General features: G+C 39.8%; 1 long non-coding RNA gene across 1 annotated transcript in view; it reads right to left on the bottom strand.

Moving 5' to 3' along the window:
- Positions 1-19,347, bottom strand: part of LOC137205642 (uncharacterized) — a 63,857-nt gene that overhangs the window by 14,286 nt on the left and 30,224 nt on the right. The window contains exon 2 of the long non-coding RNA XR_010934231.1: positions 15,615-15,915. This is a non-coding gene — a long non-coding RNA (uncharacterized lncRNA). The remainder of the gene's footprint in view (positions 1-15,614; positions 15,916-19,347) is intronic.

Raw genomic sequence — 19,347 nt, 5'->3', positions numbered from 1 at the left:
GGTTAACTCTATGGTTTTGTGCAAATGCAGTTGGGTTTATGATCAGGACTGCCCTTATCTATAAAGCTGCTAACTCCTGAGCCTTGAAGGGAAAAGATAAACACCAACTGCCAGTCCTTTGGTTGTACAACAAGAAGGCCTGGACAGGGCTTCCCAGGTGGCACAGTGGTTGAGAGTCTGCCTGCCGATGCAGGGGATGCGGGTTCGTGCCCCAGTCCGGGAAGATCCCACATGTCGCAGAGCGGCTGGGCCCGTGAGCCATGGCCACTGAGCCTGCGCGTCCAGAGCCTGTGCTCTGCAACGGGAGAGGCCACAACAGTGAAAGGCCCGCATACCGCAAAAAAAAAAAAAGAAGAAGGCCTGGACAACAAGAAAACCCTTTTTTTTGGATTGGTTCCATTGATGCTTTGTCCCTGAAGTCAGGAAGTACCTTTCCAGTAAGTAATTGCCTTTTAAATTTATTTTGATATTAAACAATACCTCTGGCCATCCAGAGCCCCATGAGTTCAACACCAAAGTCATCAAAGTGGTCTACTTGCTCCCCCAAAATAGTCTTTAATTCAGCCTCTAGATCACTGGGTCATAAGGACCTTTAAAGCTCATTACACACAGCACTCTGTGGAAAGGATTGTCAATCTATGGAAGAGAACCCCGACAACAAGAATGTCATGAAAGTCTGGAAGGATTACACTATTGGTGATACCGTTGTTGGTTGTTATATAAAAAGCCATGTAAGGGCTTCCCTGGTGGCGCAGTGGTTGAGAGTCCGCCTGCCGATGCAGGGGACACGGGTTCGTGCCCCGGTCCAGGAAGATCCCACATGCCGCGGAGCGGCTGGGCCCGTGAGCCATGGCCGCTGAGCCTGCGCGTCCGGAGCCTGTGCTCTGCAACGGGAGAGGCCACAACAGTGAGAGGCCCGCGTACAGCAAAAAATAAATAAATAAATAAATAAATAAATAAATAAATAAATAAATAAATAAATAAATAAGCCATGTAAGCCATCAAGCCTCAAACAATAAATTTTTGCTGGAGAAAACCATGCCCAGATGTTGTGCATGACTTTACAGGATTTCAGACAGAGCCAATCAAGGAAATCATGAGACTGTGGATATGGCAAAAAAGGTTTGGGGGCGGGGGGTGAAGGGTTTCAAGATATGGACCTTGGAGAAATCTAAGAGCTAACAGACACCACACCAGAGGAATTAACAGAACATGACTTGGTGGAGAAGAGTGCTTCCAAACCAGGGCCAGATGATGAGGAAGAAGACGTAGAAGCAGTGCCAGAAAACAAGTTGACATTAGATAATCTGGCAGAACAAGTCTCATTCGAGATCGCTTTTGACTGATTTTACGACATGGACACTTCTATGATACGGGCAGTGAAACTAAAGCAAATGGTGGAAGAAGGATTGGTATCATATAGACACATTTTTAGAGAACTGAAAAAGCAAAAGGGTCAGACAGAAATTACAATGTATTTCCATAAATTAACATTGAGTGTGCCTGCCTCTCTTGCTTCCCCTTCCATCTCCACCACCTCCTCCTCCGCCTCTGGCACCCCTGAGACAGCAAGAACAACCCCTCCTCTTGGTCTCTTCCCCAGCCTACTCAACGGGACGACGAGGATGAAGACCTTTATGATGATCCCCTGCCTCTTAATGAGTAATAAATAATCATTATGACATACAAGTAACAAACTTATCTGTTGTGTGTGTGAGTGTCTTCATGTGAAATGTAATAGCTATATGGCAAGAACTACATGAGATGCTTTTGTGTCATCATCACCACCTAAGTACTCATTGTTAGAACATGATGTGCAAGACTTGTATTGAAATGGATAGCCTATCTTTACCTAGGTATAAGGTGAGTGATATTAAATATAAAGTTGATGATGTGTTACTTTTCTTACTGTTTTATAACTTTGTTTTCAAAGAATTACATTACCGTACAGTATGCCTCTCTCTCTCGTAATTGGAGAAACTGCATATCAGCCTATCATCACAGGCAAATGGTTTTAAAAAATATAACAATATTTCTGATACTTTATTATGAATATGACTGTAATACTACATACCATAAAAATGTTATAACAATTCATTCATTAGTGTTAGCCTAGGCTACCATGAGGCAATCATATTGCTTACACTAGGCTACCATAAAGCAATCATATTGTTGCTTCTTCGTTATCAGTGCATGAATTGTTATACCTGTAAAAAGATATGAATTTCTTTTTCATAGTTTCTTATTTTTCATGTCTAGAGTTAATAATACATATAACATCTACAGTGTTTCGTATCCTGTAAGACAGTATTGATATAGATACTGAAGATAATTCATCTTGTAAACAGATGATGTAAACTTACATTATTGATAAATACAGTACAGTACTGTAAATGTTTTTTCTCTTCCTTATGATTGCTTAATATTTTCTTTTCTCTAACTTACTTTATTGTAAGATTGCAGTATGTAATACTTACACAAAATATGTGCTAATAGACGGTTTATGTTATCAGTTAGACTTCCGGTTAACAGTGGGCTGAGTTCAGGGACTTCCCAGGTGGTCCAGTGGTTAAGACTCCATGCTTCCACTGCAGGGGGAATGGGTTCGATCCCTGGTCAGGGAAAAAGATCCCGCATGCCACGCGGCCAAAAACAAACAAACAAGTAAACGAACAAACAGTAGGCTGAGTTTTGGTGGGTGAAAAGTAATACACAGATTTTTGATTGCATGGGGAGTTGGCGCCCCTAACCCCTGCGTTGTTCAAGAGTCAACTGTATAAATTTTTAAGCTGGATAAAAATGCAAACCTCAACCTTATGCTGTCTGAAAGAAATGCACTTCAAATACAACAATACAAAAAGTTTTAAGTAAAAGGATAAGAAATATCTATCATGCAAATACTAATCACAAAAAAGCTGGGGTGACTATATCAATATCAGACAAAGTAGATTTCAGAAAAAGAAATACTATCAAATACAAAAAGGTATATTTAATAATGATAAATGTGTTAATTCATCAGGAAGCCATAGACTTGCATGCCCCTTTTAATAAAGCTTCAAACTGTGAAAGTCAGAAATTGACAGACCTTAAGCAACAAATAGATAAATCCACAATTGTAGTTGGGGAGTTTAACACTCCTCTATCAATATTTGATAGAATAGGTAGAAAAATAATCTTTAAGGGTATAGAAGACCTGTACAACACTATGAACCTATTTGACCTAATTGATATTGATAGAACACTACCACCAATAATTGCAGAATCCACATTCTTCCCAAGTGTAAATGGAGCCATCAACAGAACAGATCACATGCTGGGCTAAAAAATGTCTCAATAAATTTCAAAGAATTAACACCACAAGAAGTACATTCTCTGACTACAATGTAATTAAATTAGATGTAGATAAAAATAAGATATCTGAAATACTCCCACATATTTGAAAATTAATAAACTTACTTCTAGATAAACCATAGACCAAAAAGGAAGCCATAGGAAAAATTATAACATATTTTAATCTGAATAATAACAATTGAACACATTAATGTCTGGAGGAATACTGAGGGAAAGTTATAGCTTTAAATGCTTATATTAGAAAAGAAAAATAACTTTCATATCAATGACCTAAGCTTCTCATGTAAAAAGAAGAGCATATTAAACCAAAAAGTATTTTTAAAGAGATATTAAATAGATAAAAGGAGAAATTAATGACATAGAAAGCAGACAAATAATGGCAAAAATCAACAAAGTCAAAATTTAGGTTCTTAAAGGATCAACAAAGTTGATATATAACTAGTCAAAAGTAAAATAAGATAAGTAGAATAAAATAAAAAACAGAGAAAACAAATTACTGATTTCAAGAATGACAAAAGGAACATTGCCACAGATCTTACAGACATTAAAGAAATAATTAGGAAATATTAAGAAAAATGTTTGCCAATGAATAGAGCCAACTTAGATGACATGGTCAAATTTCTTAAAAATACAGTTTATGAAAACTGGCTCAAATTTGATTTGTCCCATTTCCATTAAAGAAATTGCATTTGAAATTAAAAATCTTTCTACAGAGAAAACACCAGGCCAAGATGGCTTAATTACTAAATACAATCAAACATGTAAATAAGAAATAATACCAAACTCCCTAAACTTTTCAAAAAATGAAGGTGGGAGAACAATTCCAAATTTATTTTATGAACCCAGCGTAAACCTGATACCAAAGGATGATAAGAACATTACAAAAAAAAAAAACGCAGGATAATATTTCTCAGGAACAGAGATGAAAAAATATTTTTGAACTACTAGCAAAATATATTCCATAATATATAAAAAGGATAATATATCCTGACCAAATGGGGTTTATACCAGGAATGCAAGGTTGGCTTAACATTCAAAAATTAGTCAGTGTAATTTACCATATTAATAGCGTAAAGTAGAAAAACATATGTTAATCTCAGTAGATGTAGAAAAAATTTTTGACAAGATTGAATGCCCATTCATTATAATAACTCTTGAAAACAAGGACTAGAAGGAAACTTCCTCAGTATGATAAAGACTCTGTGTGGGGTGTGTGGGTGTGTGTGTGTGGGGGGGGTGTGTGCACAGATACATACACATATTTAAAAACCAACCTACAGCTAGCATCATAATTATTGGTAAAACATTAAATACGTTTTCCATAAGAGGAAAAGAAGGTCTGTTCTCACCATGGCAAATAAATAAATATAAAAGACATTTACATTAAGAAAAAAGTAAAACTATCTTTTTCATAGATTACAAAATTATTTTTATGAAAGGAACTTCAAAAATCTTATAAAACTAAGAGAATTCAGCAATGGCACAAGATACAAGGTCAATATGTGAAAATCAATTGTATTTGATTTATTGGCAGCAAATATTTAGAAAATGAAAGTACAATGCCATAGCCAACTGAATTTTACAAAACATATGGAATTATTCAGGAATAAATTGAACAAATGGTGTGTGTAAGCTATTTACTTTGAAAGCTATAAACATTGCTGAAAACAAAGTAGACCTCAGTGTCTTAAAATGAAAAAAAACACAAGTTATGGTATACATATATAACAGAATACTAAACAGTCGTAAAAAAGAATACATTTCTGCCACATGTCACAGCAGTAGACACAAGTTTAAAGAAGCCAGACACTAAAGCATCATGTGCATATATCCTTTTAATATAAAATTCAAAAAAGGCAAAATTAAATTACAGTGTTAGACATCATTAGAGGGGCTACCTTTGGGGGTTATGACTGAAATTAAGGCACAAGGGGGGCTTCTGTGTTTGCTGTTAATGTTCTGTATCTTGATCTTGAACACGATACACAGTGATATATCTAGTTACATCACTGTGTTCACTTTGTTAAAACCTCACGCATATGTACACTTGAGATTTTTCTCACTGAAAGTATGTGTGTTATACCAAAACTAAAGAGTTTGAAAGAAGATGCTCAGATAGCTAGTGGGAAGTAGCCACACAGCACAGGAAGATCAGCTAGGTGGTTTGTGACCACCCAGAGGGGTGGGATAGGGAGGGTGGGAGGGAGGGAGACACAAGAGGGAAGAGATATGGGAACATATGTATATGTATAACTGAGTCACTTTGTTATAAAGCAGAAACTAACGCACCATTGTAAAGCAATTATACTCCAATAAAGATGTTTTAAAAAAATGCCCTCTCCACAGCAGTATAATAAGAATACATCTACTTTTTATCCAGATATTTCATTGCAGTTATTAATGATCATATATAGCAACAGCAAAATCGGACCCTCTTGCTTTTGGTTCACATAATCTTTGTTCATTTATGCATTAATTGCTTTATTCAACAGGTATTTATTGATTGTCTCCTCTGGACCAGGCTCTGTTCTCATTGCCAAGATACATAAATGAATTAATCAGATGAACATCCTGGCCCTTGTGGAGCTTACATTATAGTGGAGAAAGACAGGCGACAAGCACTAAACATACTAGATAAGCAATTGTTAGGCGTATTGGAAATAACAAAGAAAAGAGAATAGAGTCAAGTGAGGAGATCAGAGTGCAGGATGTGTGTGCACTGCTTGGAGGAGTGGTTGGCTTCAGTGACAAGGTGACACTGGAGCAAACACTTGAAGATGCTGAGGGAGAGTTAGTTAGGAGGTAAGTATGCCTGGAGGAGAATGAGTGAGAGAAAAGAAGCTAGAGAGGAAGCAAGAAGGTAGGTAATTCAGGGCCAAATCACATAAATTAATGGAAGGACTTTGACTTTTACTAGTTTTGAGCAGAAGTGACATGATCTGATTTAATATTTCAAGAAGACCATACTGGCTGCTGTGTCAGAAGCAGACTAGGGAGACCCATGTAGGAGCAGGCAAAGTGGCTGGGTGTGTATTGAAATATTCCAAGTGAGAAATGGTGACATAGAACAAGATGTGGAGGAGGGGTCAGATTCTGGATACACATGGAAGGATTTGCTCACAGATTTCATGTTGGCTTGGAGAGAAGAGATGTAAACAATGACTTCAAGGTTTTGTGACCTGGGAAACTGAAAGATCAATGGAGATGGGGAAGGCTACAAGTGGTGCATGTTTTAGGGTAAGATCAGTTCAGTTTTGGACAGAGACATCTATTGGACATCTCAGAGGAAACGTTAAGTAGGGAGCTGGGTATACATGTCTGGAGTTTAAGAGAGAGGTCTGGAATGAAGTTATAATTTGGGGGGAGTCACCAGCACAGACATAGTGTTTAAAACCTTGAAACTAGGAGAAATCCCTAAGGAAGTGAGTATAGGGAGAGGCAAGGAGCACGGATTAAACCCTGGGGTGCTCCACCGGTAAGAGGTCGGGGGTAACAGGAGAAACTAACAACAGAAATTGAGAAAGGTAGAGGGAAAACCTAGAAAGTGTTGTATTGGAAACCAAGCAAAGGAAGTTTCAAGGAAGAGGGAGTGACATCTGCATCAACTGAGTTCCTGAATGAGACCCAACGGCATCATTTTATCTGTCTATTTAACTCGGCCTCCATCTCCTTTCTTTAGCTGTTCTTTAGCTGTTCTCCTTTCTTCTCCCCTATCCAGGTACGAAGCACGGAGGTGAACGGAACCATCTCAGCAGGGTGCTTCTAAAGGTGAGACACCAGCCAACCCAAGAAAATTTGGCCATCACAGGTAGCATCCCAGCCTTTAGAATTTATTGCAAAAATTTGGGTTCGTTTTTATGGAAAGCAAAAAACAAATAATTGATATATGTGAAGAGGTCATGCTACTGCCTTTTTAAGGCTACCCTGTGTGTGGTGTGAAAAAGAACAGAGAGCCTGCAAGGTCTTTCTTGGAGGAACCGAGATAGTGAGACTAAGTGGAAACATGCTCGCATACCCAGCGGACATTCTTGCTGAGCAGAGATTCCACTGGGGCTTGTTTACTACAGGCATCTGTCTCCTGCACTATCAGGAAATAGCATAAAGCAAAACACCCTCTACTGTGTTCAAAGACATTTTCTACACAGCTTTGGATATGACTTGAGAAGGATCTTTATGCCCCAGGTATGAACTTCATCTCACGAGGCAAAAAAACCCTGAAGCTGGGGCCAAAAGGCATACTCTTACAGGGAACCATGAATTACAGGTGACCGTGGTCACGTTGTTGAGCTTTGGTGAATTCATGAGAGCAGAGTGGGCAGGATAGAGCAGGAGTGGTGCTGATTTGGAATTCCTTCCCAACCAGTGGGTTGTACTGGTATCTCAGAGCAGTGTGCTCAGTCCTGGGCACCACATAAAATGAGGGGCATTGACAAACTAGGACAGCTCCAGAGTACCATGACCGTGACAGCAATGAGTGAATGGAAACTCACATTGCTGGAGAATAATTGGAGGAGTAGTCATGAGTTCTTAAACTGGAATACACTAACCTGAACTAAGATGTATATTTTATAGCTAGATGCATGTGTGCATTTTCCTGATTCTCCACCCAAAAAATGTACCCCAAACAAAAGGGTACTCTATCTAACGTGACATAGAGATGTTGACAGGATTTCCTAAATCATCTTCAGATATTAGGAAGCAACACTGTACAAAAGGACTAGCCTTCCCTTGGGCAATGTGTTCTGGTACAGCAAGACAGACCTGGGTTCAAATGCTAGTTTTACCACTAATTACATGTCTTTTCACGCTGAATTTAATCTCTCTGGTCATCTGTTTCTTAGCCAAGACATGGTAATGTGCAACCTAAATGTGCATCAACAGATGAATGGTAAAGATGTGGTACATGTATACAATGCAATACTACTCAGTCATAAAAAAGAATAAAATAATGCCATTTGCAGCAACATGGATGGACCTAGGCATTATCATACTAAGTGAAGTAAGTCAGACAGAGAAAGACAAATATCATATGATATCACTTATATGTGGAATCTAAAATATGATACAAATGTACTTATTTACCCAACAGAAACAGACTCACAGACAGAAAACAAACTTATGATTACTAAAGAGGAAAGGGGGAGTGAAGGAGGGATAAATTAGGAGTATGGGATTAGCAGGTACAAACTATTACATATAAAATAGATAAACAACAAGGTCCTACTGTATAGCGCAGGGAACTATATTCAATATCCTGTAATAAACCATGATGGAAAAGAATACGAAAAAAAGTATAGATATAGATATAATATTTTGCTGTACAGCAGAAACTAACACGGCATTGTAAATCAACTATACTTCAATAAAAAAGGGGAAAAAATGGAAATTAATACTCATCTTGAGAGGGTTCATAGGGAGTGAAGTATTGTATTAGATACTTGGCCCTTTCTACATGGTAGCTAGTATTCCTAACCTGCATGACAGCTGATACCCTAGTCAGGACGAGTGAGTAAAAGCCACAAAGAGAAAGATTTGAGCTCAAATTTTTTTCCAGTCTAATAACTTGAACTACTTTTTTGAATGGAATGAACCGCTCTGTGGAATTCTGAGCAACCATCTCCAAGGCGCTCGTGTACAGACTAGATAGCCAAAGTTCTCAGAGATATTGTAAAACAATTACTGGTGCTGATGGGATTGAGGGTTGTTTAACTGAACAATTTCTGAGGCCTTTTCTCTAAAAGTGAAAATCTTGTAATTCTAGGCTTCAGCCTCTGCTGTGTGCCTCTTGTATCTCTGAAAAATGTTTCTGGCACTCCTCTGTGCCACTGATGACCCTAGAAATATTCTCAGGCTATCCTGAGGACTGAAGAGACCACGTGAAAGTGTTTTCTAAACCATAAAGCATCATCTACATACAAGGGATTGTTTTCTGAATTTAGACTCAGCAGTCCATATAATCCCTTACAGTAGACCTTCGTTTTCCTCCTGCAAATCCATATCTCTTTTTTCAGTTAGAGAGGAAATTAGGAGCCTTCCAAGCACAGATAATCTCAATAGGGCTTGTTTTGCATATTCAAAGGGTTCAACTACATAAACTGAAGAGGTGGAAATCATGGCTGCCTGCTGTGTCTGATTCATCCAGAGGCTTTTTTTTTTTTTTTTTAACTTTCTGCATCATTTAAATGGAAAATCTTTATAGTCCAATTGTATCAGGTGAGTGCCATGTTATTCTTCAATGCCTCAGATCCCTGTTCCACTCATGAGCTGGGACTGAATGCATAATTTAGATTCTATCGTAAAGAGGAACAAATAGCCCTGGTGAAAATAACCAGAAGAGAATTAAATTAGGGGAGTATTAGAGATGCAAGCCTGGGTGAATAGCTACTGATTCTTGTTGGATAATTTAGCAGACCAGCCACCTAGGAAAACACTTTGATTCTAACTATTTGTGTAACCGCTATATAAGCCAATAGCCTGGACCATGGCTGAGTGGTGTCCGTAATCTCAGCAGCCCAGGCCTGGAGTCACTCAGCTCCAACAGAGCCAAGCGACTGTGTGGTCTAGGCTTCGTTCCTCCAACTTCTGTGCCCTTCGATGTCTTTAGCTATAAAATGAAGATTGGAAGACATGAATTCAAGGCACTTCCAATCGTCAATATATTTTGCCTCCTGATAATAATACACATGGCTATTTCTATTCAAATTTATGGATTTGACCTGAGCTATCAAAACTTGTTAATCTAACCCCAGTGATAAACAGTCATGGAATATGGGTAGTTGCCTCAGGTGCCAAGCGTTGGGGACCTTATATAAGTCGGTGGCTCAGAAAGATAGTCCTTAGCAAAAAGGAGAGCTATCTATACGCGGACAGGTGAAGCTCCTATACTTTCAGTCTGGAATCACTGATCTCCACTTGTTCTGGTCCCCAAGAAAAGTAGATGGATCAGTTGCACTCTTATAATCATATGTGCTCAGCCTGTATGATCATTATATGCTACAGTTTTGCTCTCAAGTCTCTCTTTGATTTATCAAAATGTCTGCTGGGTGGAAGGTGTGGAAATAGGGGGACATATAATACGATCTGCTCTGAGCTCTACATGCCCCAGAGATGGCTCCAAATACCCAACTCTTAGGGGCAGTCAATCTTAGAAACAGTTCTCTCTTTCTGCATTTCACTTACTACTTCTGACATTACATTATACATTTGTTTGTTTATGTACATCTCACTAAGATGTTAACCTAAACTCCTTAAAGTTACGGATTTTATCTCTCTTATTCACCAATATATCCCCAGGGCCTAGAAATTATACATAAAATGGTTGCAGTTTAGAGGATTATGGCATCCAGAGCCCTCTATCTCCTCCCTTCCTTTCCTCCATCCTCCAGGGACTCCATGGAATGCTAAAACTGCTCACAGGTGGTATCTTTTCCTTTCATAGAAGAGAAAACTGAAAGCCAGAAATGTTCAGTGTTTGTTTAAGGCCACAAAGCCAGTTAGTGGCAGGGATGCCATGACTCTGTTCCTAATGTACTTTCCAGCCTGCCAAACCACCAAGAAGCCTTCGTAAGCAGATAACCCCATTCCTCAGGGACTCTTCCCATTTGCTTATGCGTTAAACAGGAAACTCATTTCTTTTTAACATTTTGTCCATCGTTTCCAGTCTCTTAAAAAGATCTGGGTGCAGATGCCTTTCCTGGGTCTCCACCCAGGACCATTTACTCTCCAAAGGAGCTGGAGACCAACTCTTCCATTCCTGCTCCCAACCTGGGACAGAAACTCTGCCCTCCCTCCATGACAGCTGGCTCTCTCTGGGCCACCAGGGGAGAAGGGGATGACAGGGCAGAGCCTGTGGCACTCCTGCTGATGAAGAAATCTCCCAGATCGTAAGTCCGGCTGTTAACTCAAATGACAGTGACCAAGGAGGAATAGCAGAAACAGACACCTCAAGCTCCCAGTTATGGTGACTGTGATGGGGTTCAGTGTCAGGGCCCATGAGTCACCCTTTGCTTGGCTAAGGAAGCCTGCAGCCTGAAGATTTAATGGAGATTGACAAGAGTGGAGATCTTCCCATCAGAAAAGTGTCAAAGACTCCAAAAGACCCCTGAGAAGTGACATCCTTTAACTGGGAGGAAGGGACAGGGATGAAAGAAAAAGAATGGCTGGGTTCTTACCAGGCAAGCTGGTTCCTATTTAAAATATGAAAGATGAGAAACAAGGGCATAACAACAAGGACTGTTGTGACTGTTTTAACTAGAGAAGAATCAATACTATGTGTTATGGATGAAAGATGGTTTGGCTGTGTTTACTTCCACCGACTGTTGCTTGTAAACATGCATGCCCAGCCCTGTCAGTTCATCTTTTACAGCCTACACGTCGTTTATCGAAGGGCCAACCAGGGCCAGGGAGCTTGGGGACAGAGTACTACAAGGGTGGGAAGGAATTTCTGAAGCACCCTGGAGTACAGCAAAGGCGAGGAGAAGCTCAATGCCTTCCCTGCCAGCCTCTGGGAACCCTCCTTTCGGCCTCTGCGTTAAGGAGGTACTATAAAGAGAACAACTGGGACTGAAGGGTAAGAAAGGCAGAAGGAAAAGGAAAAATTGAGAACAGAAAAGAAGAAATAAAATAGCACAGACTCCCAGGCATAACCATGAGACTGCTGCGCACAGATCTTATCTACAGCTTAGACATTCTGGAGCTCAATGCAAACCCATCTTGGTCAAAAGAGATAATTTGGGTTATTTATGAATGGTGACATGATGGTTGATTTTTATTTCCATCTTTATACTTTTCTCCATTTTCCATTTTTTTCTACGATGAGCATATATTACTTACATTAGTCCCCAAAGATGGCTTTACCACTTATAAGCTGTGCTTTCTTAGACAACTGTCCTAACCTCTGAACCTTAGTTGCCTCATCTGTAGAATGGGGGTTAATATATCAACATAGTTTTTATAGTAGTTTTCAGGAACCAGGCACAGTTTTAAGCATATAGTAAATACTTAGCAAATAGCCATTGTTATGTTATCATAAAAATGACATGTTATTTTTCAAAAAGCTAGGGAGAAAAAAATAAGTTCACCAAAAGTCCAAGCATACCTTCAGAAAGGCCTTTCCCATCACTTTGGCCTCTCTTCCAACCTTGGCCACTTTATCAAATTTCACTTACTAGGTGGTTTTTCTAAAAAGAATCAAAAGAAGCACCAGCCACCAGACCTCACTCAGCATCACCACGTTTGGAATTGGGTCCAAATCCTCCAGTGTACTGGCCCTTTGGGCCATCTCTTGCAGTGGGGCATCTCTTCTTCGTTTGCCAAGCTAACCTCTGCTAAGGTTTCAATCAGTCATTTCACTGCAGGGATTTGAACTACCTATAGGGATTTGAATTCTTGGGTGTTCCCTCTGAACTGACTTTCTCTTTGATCTGTCTCTCATTGAAACATTGTATGTTCACCAACTAACACAGTTATGGAGGGCACAGAATACTCCAGTTTTCTGGTCCCCATTTCCTTGGGTGAAACCAGGGATTGGATGTAATGTTACTTCTGCTTAGAGTATTCTGTGTGGTCAAAGTTATTCTGTTTTTCCCTCCAACCAATATGCTACTTCTCTCAGGCAGTGTTTTAAGCCTTTATTTAAAGCTGATTTTTCACTATTTTTACCCTTTATGAGTAATTTCAGTCATCATCAACGTATGAGAGATAAAACGTTGCCCCTCAGTGCCTTTCTAGGTGGAGGAGTATGTAAATTCTGGAGACACAAATGACCTGACAGAAATAAAGACAAGACCCCCTTCAGGTCTGTCCATGTAAAGTCAAGTGGAGACCCAGAACATGGAGGCGTACGCATGTCACATATTTACAGGACTTGGTGTGATATATAGCCAGGAACCTTTTATTAAGCTCAGCTTAGAAACTGTCTGACAGAAGGGAGAGAAGAAGGTAATATTATAGTAGAAATATTACAACATAGTAGTTCATTCTCCAAACAGCCATCAGTATATTTTCAGGTTCCCAGTGACCAACACCAGTGATATGTCTTTGAAGACATTCAGGGAAGCATTTCAAGAGTAATGTTAGAAAAAAGGGCACACGTTTATCAAGTAACAGAAAGTCAACTGCTCTTGAAGTCACTTCTTGGCAAGTAACACTTTAGAATGATGAGAACACAGAAAGAATCTCTAATGAAGAACTACTGGTTGGTTGTAAGATTTTAAAGGGTCAAGGATATTTTTTAATGATATGCTAAAGATAATGTGTTTGGAGATGTATTTGAGTTTCAGGTCTAAAACTGAAAGGGAAGGGAAGCAGAGAAGGAGTGAAAGATCTGGGCCTGAATTATAGGCTCATTATGATACACTCAACAAGAAGGTTAATAGAAAGTTGGAGGACTCACACTTCTGAATTTCAAAACTTATTACAAAGCTACAGTGATCAAAAAAATATGGTACTGGCATAAGGATAGACATATAGACCAATAGAATAGAATTGAGACTCTGTACATCTATGGTCAATTGCTTTTCAACAAGAGTGCTAAAACCATTCAATAGGGAAACAATAGAATTTTCTACAAAGTGTGCTGGGACAGCTAGATATCCACATGCAATAGAATGAAGGTGGACCCCCACCTCACACCATATACAGAACTTAATTCAAAATGGATCAAAGATCTAAATAGAAGAGGTAAAATGATCAAACTCTTAGAATAAACCATAGGGATAAATTTTCAAAATCTTGAATATGGCAATGTATTCTTAGGTATGACACCTCCAAAGCAGGAATAAAAATAATTAAGTTGGACTTACTGAAAATTAATAATTTTATGTATCAAAGGACATTACCAAGAAAATGAAAAGACAACCTGCAATATGGAAGAAAATATGTACAAATCATGTATCTGATAAGAGTCCTAGTGTCCGGAAAATATAAGTAACTCTCATAACTCAACAACAGAAAGACAAACGATTCGTAAATGGGCAAAGCACTTGAACAGACGTTTCTCCAAAGAAAATATACAAGTGGCCAACAGGAACATGAAAAGATGCTCACCATCATTAGTCATTAGGAAAATGTAAATCAAAACCACAGCAAGATACCACTTCATGTCCTCTAGGAAACTGTGCATTGCTGGTGGGAATATAAAATGGCTCAGCCACTGTAGAAAACAGTTTGGCAGTTCCTCACAAATTGAGACATAGAATTACCATATGACCTAGCAATTCTACTCCTAGGTATCTACCCCAAAGAATTGAAAACGCCTATTTTCAATTTGTTCTCAAATATATGTACATGAAAGTTCATAGCAACACTATGCACAGTAGCCAGTCCAAATGTTCATTAATGTATGAAGGGATAAACAAATTATTGTATATACATAAAATGGAATATTAATTCAGCTATAAAAAAAGATGAAGCTTATGTAACTTATGAAAGCTACAATGTGAATGAACCTCAAAAATATCACACGAAGTGGAAGAAGCTGGACACAAAGAGTTACATGTTGTGTGATTCTATTCATAGAAAGTATCCAGAACAGGTAAATTCATAGCAATAGAAAGTGAATTGGTGGTTGCTGGGGGCTGAGAGACGGGGGAAATGGGGATTAACTGCATAATGAATACAAAGTATTTGGGGGGGGGGTGGTGATGAAAATGTTTTGGAACTAGATAGAGGTGGCTGTTACCCAACATTGTGAATTGTACTAAATGTCATTAAGTTGTTCACTCTAAAATATTAATTTTATATTATTCAAATTTCACCTTAATTTTAAAAATAATTAAATAAATACAAATCAATTTAAAGGCAATTAATAACAACAACAACAAAACCAAAGAGGTCTGGTAAAATATGGCCGAGACGAGGCGCATGTGTCAGTGCACATGGGTGGAGCTGCTCCTCTCTGTCTTTCATCTGAGACACCCTCCATGCTCCTGGCAGTTCCCACGTGGCCTCCTCTCCCAGCCAACCTCCCAGGCAGCAACTTTAAAGTTGCTGGTCCCCCTAACCCCCACCTCCCACCCTGCCTTTTGGCTGTAAAAGCAAATATGCAATTTTGAGGAGGGAAGGGGTGAGGGAGATCATTTTCTCATAATAGACCAAACCACCCAGGCCAGTGATACTGGGGTAAAAAAAAATACTAAAGTTATAGGTTAAGGAACTGAGTGCTAGAGACTTTTGTAATTGTGATGATTACAGGACTTACAGGGACTGGCATTGTAAAACAGCTATTACTTTTTTTTTTTTTTTTTAGAAGCAAACGCACATACCTAGCACTCGTGTTCAACTGTGTATGGAACCTTCCATCTCTCACTCTGGTTGCTTCTCATTCCGTCCTATGGAAATAACTCTGCTTGACAGCATATGCAGAAGTAATGGATGGGTATCTCTGGATCAGGATCTTGACATGCACAAATGTTTCCATGGTCCAGTCTTATTCTCAGTTTGTTAATAATTTCGTCTAGTCAGGCCTTCCTACTGTTCAGAAAATCTCACTCCTGTGGCTTCTTGGCTAGTTTTGAGGAGTCACTATATGAGGTGAGTGAACTTGGCAGTGTGCTGGTATTTAAACTGTGGTCAGACAGTGGAAAAAAAATAAAAGAGCGGGGTTAGTTAGTTCATAAAAGACCTTCCTTAATGATACTCTTTTCCCTGTCTTCCCGGGGAGAGTATAAAACATATGTGTTCACGTCCAAAATAAAAATGGAGGTGCTGGGGATTATTATTTTTACGTGTCTCATTTTAGGAAGAAATAAAAAGATACATGAAATGAAAAGATGCTTAATACAATGTGGTGACTTTGTTCCAGAGAAACATTTGGGCCCTTTCCCTGGGAAAGCGGGTTAAAAGGTTGTCAATGCTTTCTCCAGGGGCTTCGTCTGACGGTGAACATGTGTTTCCTCCCTTTAATCGACTCGCCAGTAGCCAGAAAGCTGCTTGTTTTCTGCAGAGGTTGTCAAAAACGATTTCAGTCTGGAGACGATGAATGATAAAAGAGGTTTTCAAACACGGTTTTGTACTGTAGCATTCGCAGCCCCAAAGAGGAAAGATTGTATTACAATCGCAGTGCAAAGGGCCATGCTCCCCTGGCAAGCAAACAGCCTCCTTCAACCTGTTTGATGCGTCCTGGTATCTCAGGGAGCAGGAAAATGCAGGGCAGGACTCCACAAAGAGGATGGTCTAGAAAAGCGGGACTGCGGAGCTGCACCCCGTGGAAGAGGAAAGTACCAGAACCTCTCCCGGAGTTCTTCTTTTCCACTGTCCACATGTGTCTGGTTCTGTCGGAGAGCTGCTGGCAGGGTCAAGTGCGGGACAGACTTCCAAGATGGGAACAGCATCAGGCGCACCGCGGCAGCCACGGCTTCTCAGTGATGCCCCCGCTCTGCTGTGGAAGCAGGCAGGGTGCCCAGGTACCATCCATATGTCCTCCCCTGGATTTATGGGCATCATAAGCTGGTATTGTTGGGGTTTGTGATTAGAAAACTCAAGAGGTTAGTTATGCCTTTCCAAAACACGTGACGCAACCCTAAGCATGTGAAGAAAAATGAGGCTCATATCCTCCCACATTTCCACTTTCTCAAGAAGGGGGGGAAAAGCCATGGTCATTTCAGTTCAACAGTTCCACCTGTGGAAAGCCCAGTAAGGTAAACTTGGAACATAGCAGGCAGATAATAAACTCAGCAGTTATTATTTGCATTTTCAAGCATAAGATTATATCCTTCACTTTACACACAAGTAAGGATTCAGGGCTGAGTTACTTGGGCCCAAAGAACCTCCCTGGAGGAGATTCAAAAACAAAAACAAAATTTGATTTTTCTGTAGCTTTTCAGAAACACATCAGTGATATAAATCAAGGTGTTGGGTACAACCACTCTTAACAACTTCCTGGTAAACTCCCGAACTGAAAAAGAAAAACCTAGATAAAAGTTTCAACCCAAGGCTGAAAGCCTGTTTCACACAGAAGGTTTTTATTATTATCTTCTTAATGACATACATGGACTTGATTTAAATCTTTTTCCTCTGCTTACATAGCCAGATTCCATAACATCTCCTGAGCAGTAACTTGTCTTCCTTTCTTGATTATTTCTGACAATATTTTAAAATATTTTTAGCTCACCAGTGGCAAATATTTCTGCCCCTGCAGAAAGATTGGTCTCATACGCAGCAACTGCATCCAGTAGCCCAGAAAACCAGAGAGAGGAGACTGGGGCAAGCTGAGCACTGAACTGGCATTTCCGTCTGACTCTCATTTCTTTGCTAGCTCCACAGTTTTATCACCACACAACTCATGCTCTGAATATAATCAGGAAAGGAGTGTGGATGGGGAGGGTAAGAGGCACCACACAACAGGTGCACGGACAGAGTTGGGTTTTACCTCTCAAATAGTTCTTCCAGATTCCAATCATAAATATAATGTAGGTTCCGGCTTTCACCATCTGAGCTAACGGCATATGCCATGAGCTGACTTATGTGACAGTCTCAGGGAAGAACAAACTTTCAACCAGTAGCATCCTCTGCAAAGTCTGAGCTGATGCTCTTCACGGTGCCAACGTGTTTGGCCAATGTCAGAGCGATTTGGCTAAGTGGGCTCAATCAACTGCTTTCGGTCTATTGTGGTTCATAATCCCTATTCAGGATGGAGTGTGCTGCAGCCTAATGAACGCAGTAATGGAATCCTTGTGTATGTTTTTCCACAGCAGGGCACAGATTAGCATAAGTGTCATATTCTGTAGGTTTGCCCACTCTTATTTCTCGGGCGTTGCATACAGTGGGAGTTTTTCAACTGGATAATAATAAGATGAACATGGCCTACATATGCAGAGCGAGCACACCATTTTTAGAAAGTGATCTGTAATAAATCTCTCCTGGAGGTGCACTATGATAGATTGACTCTGCACTTTTGCTAAAAAATGTAATTTTTTACACCAAGGATCCTGTAATCTGAGAAAGGAAGAATTAGATTGAATTTCATGTGGAGTTTTAAAGAATGCTGTCGCTTTCGACCATGGGGTTGAGGGATACCTTATAGCTCTCCTGGTTTCCCATACTCATAGTGAGTTCAAAGTTCTGTTTGCACGTCATGATTACTCAGAGCTGAGGTTTTGTTCTCAGAGAAGCCAAATGGGAGGAAAAGATACTCTTGATGGGAACATTTCTTGGAGAGAAACAGGAGAGGGGGTGGAGTGATTGAAAAAGCCAACTCACTCACTTGTTTTACTTTGAGGATTAGACGCTAACTGGAAAGGCATTTTCTTCCTAGAGTCCTTAGGAAAGCATTCCTCAGTAAATACAAGTGGGATTATTCAGAGGTTCCCTTAAGGTGGGAATTAGACCTCAGAGCACTCATACCATTTTGTATTTCTAGCAAACCATCATCACGCTTTCTGACTCTAAGCAATAAGGAATGGTCCCTGTGTCTGTGATGTCAGCAAAACTTAAGTTAAACTTATGATAAATGTCGAAGCCCCGCCACCCTTCACGTCCCTTTCTGCTATCATTGCAAAGGTGGCTTATTTAGTCTGAATCATTGGCCTCGTCAGGTCCTACGGATGAAATTCCGTAGATTTTTTTTTTTTATTCCAATTGGTCTATGATTTGGCCCATATAGCCAATGGGCTAGGGAGAGAATGGCAGGTTAAAGGTGAGAGAACTCTCAGTGAACTTACCCCTCCTACCTCCTTAAAGAAAAGGATGCTGCTTCTGAGAGTCCCCAGGTTTATGACTTTATTAAGGAGAGTGTATGTTTGTCGCATGCACACCACCTAAGCGGCGGTTTAGTATGACTAATCAAAGAGGTTTTCCCGGCACCCAGTAAGTATCAATATATATAGGCCGGGATAGCAAAGCATGTCTTGAAGCTTTAAAGCATGGCGGCAGGGGACCAGCCAAAGCCTATTAATCAGTCTAAAGCAAGTGCTGCCTCTCTCTCATATTTTAATCTCCTCCTTTCTGCTGTGTTAAAGAAATTATATCTGTGGCTGAAATAACATTTAGAAGCGAAAT

The sequence above is a fragment of the Pseudorca crassidens genome, chromosome 14 (assembly GCF_039906515.1).
Source record: "Pseudorca crassidens isolate mPseCra1 chromosome 14, mPseCra1.hap1, whole genome shotgun sequence".
Lineage (NCBI taxonomy): Eukaryota > Metazoa > Chordata > Mammalia > Artiodactyla > Delphinidae > Pseudorca > Pseudorca crassidens.
Note: the sequence above shows the minus strand (reverse complement) of the source record. Positions and strands in the feature narration are given on the sequence as shown.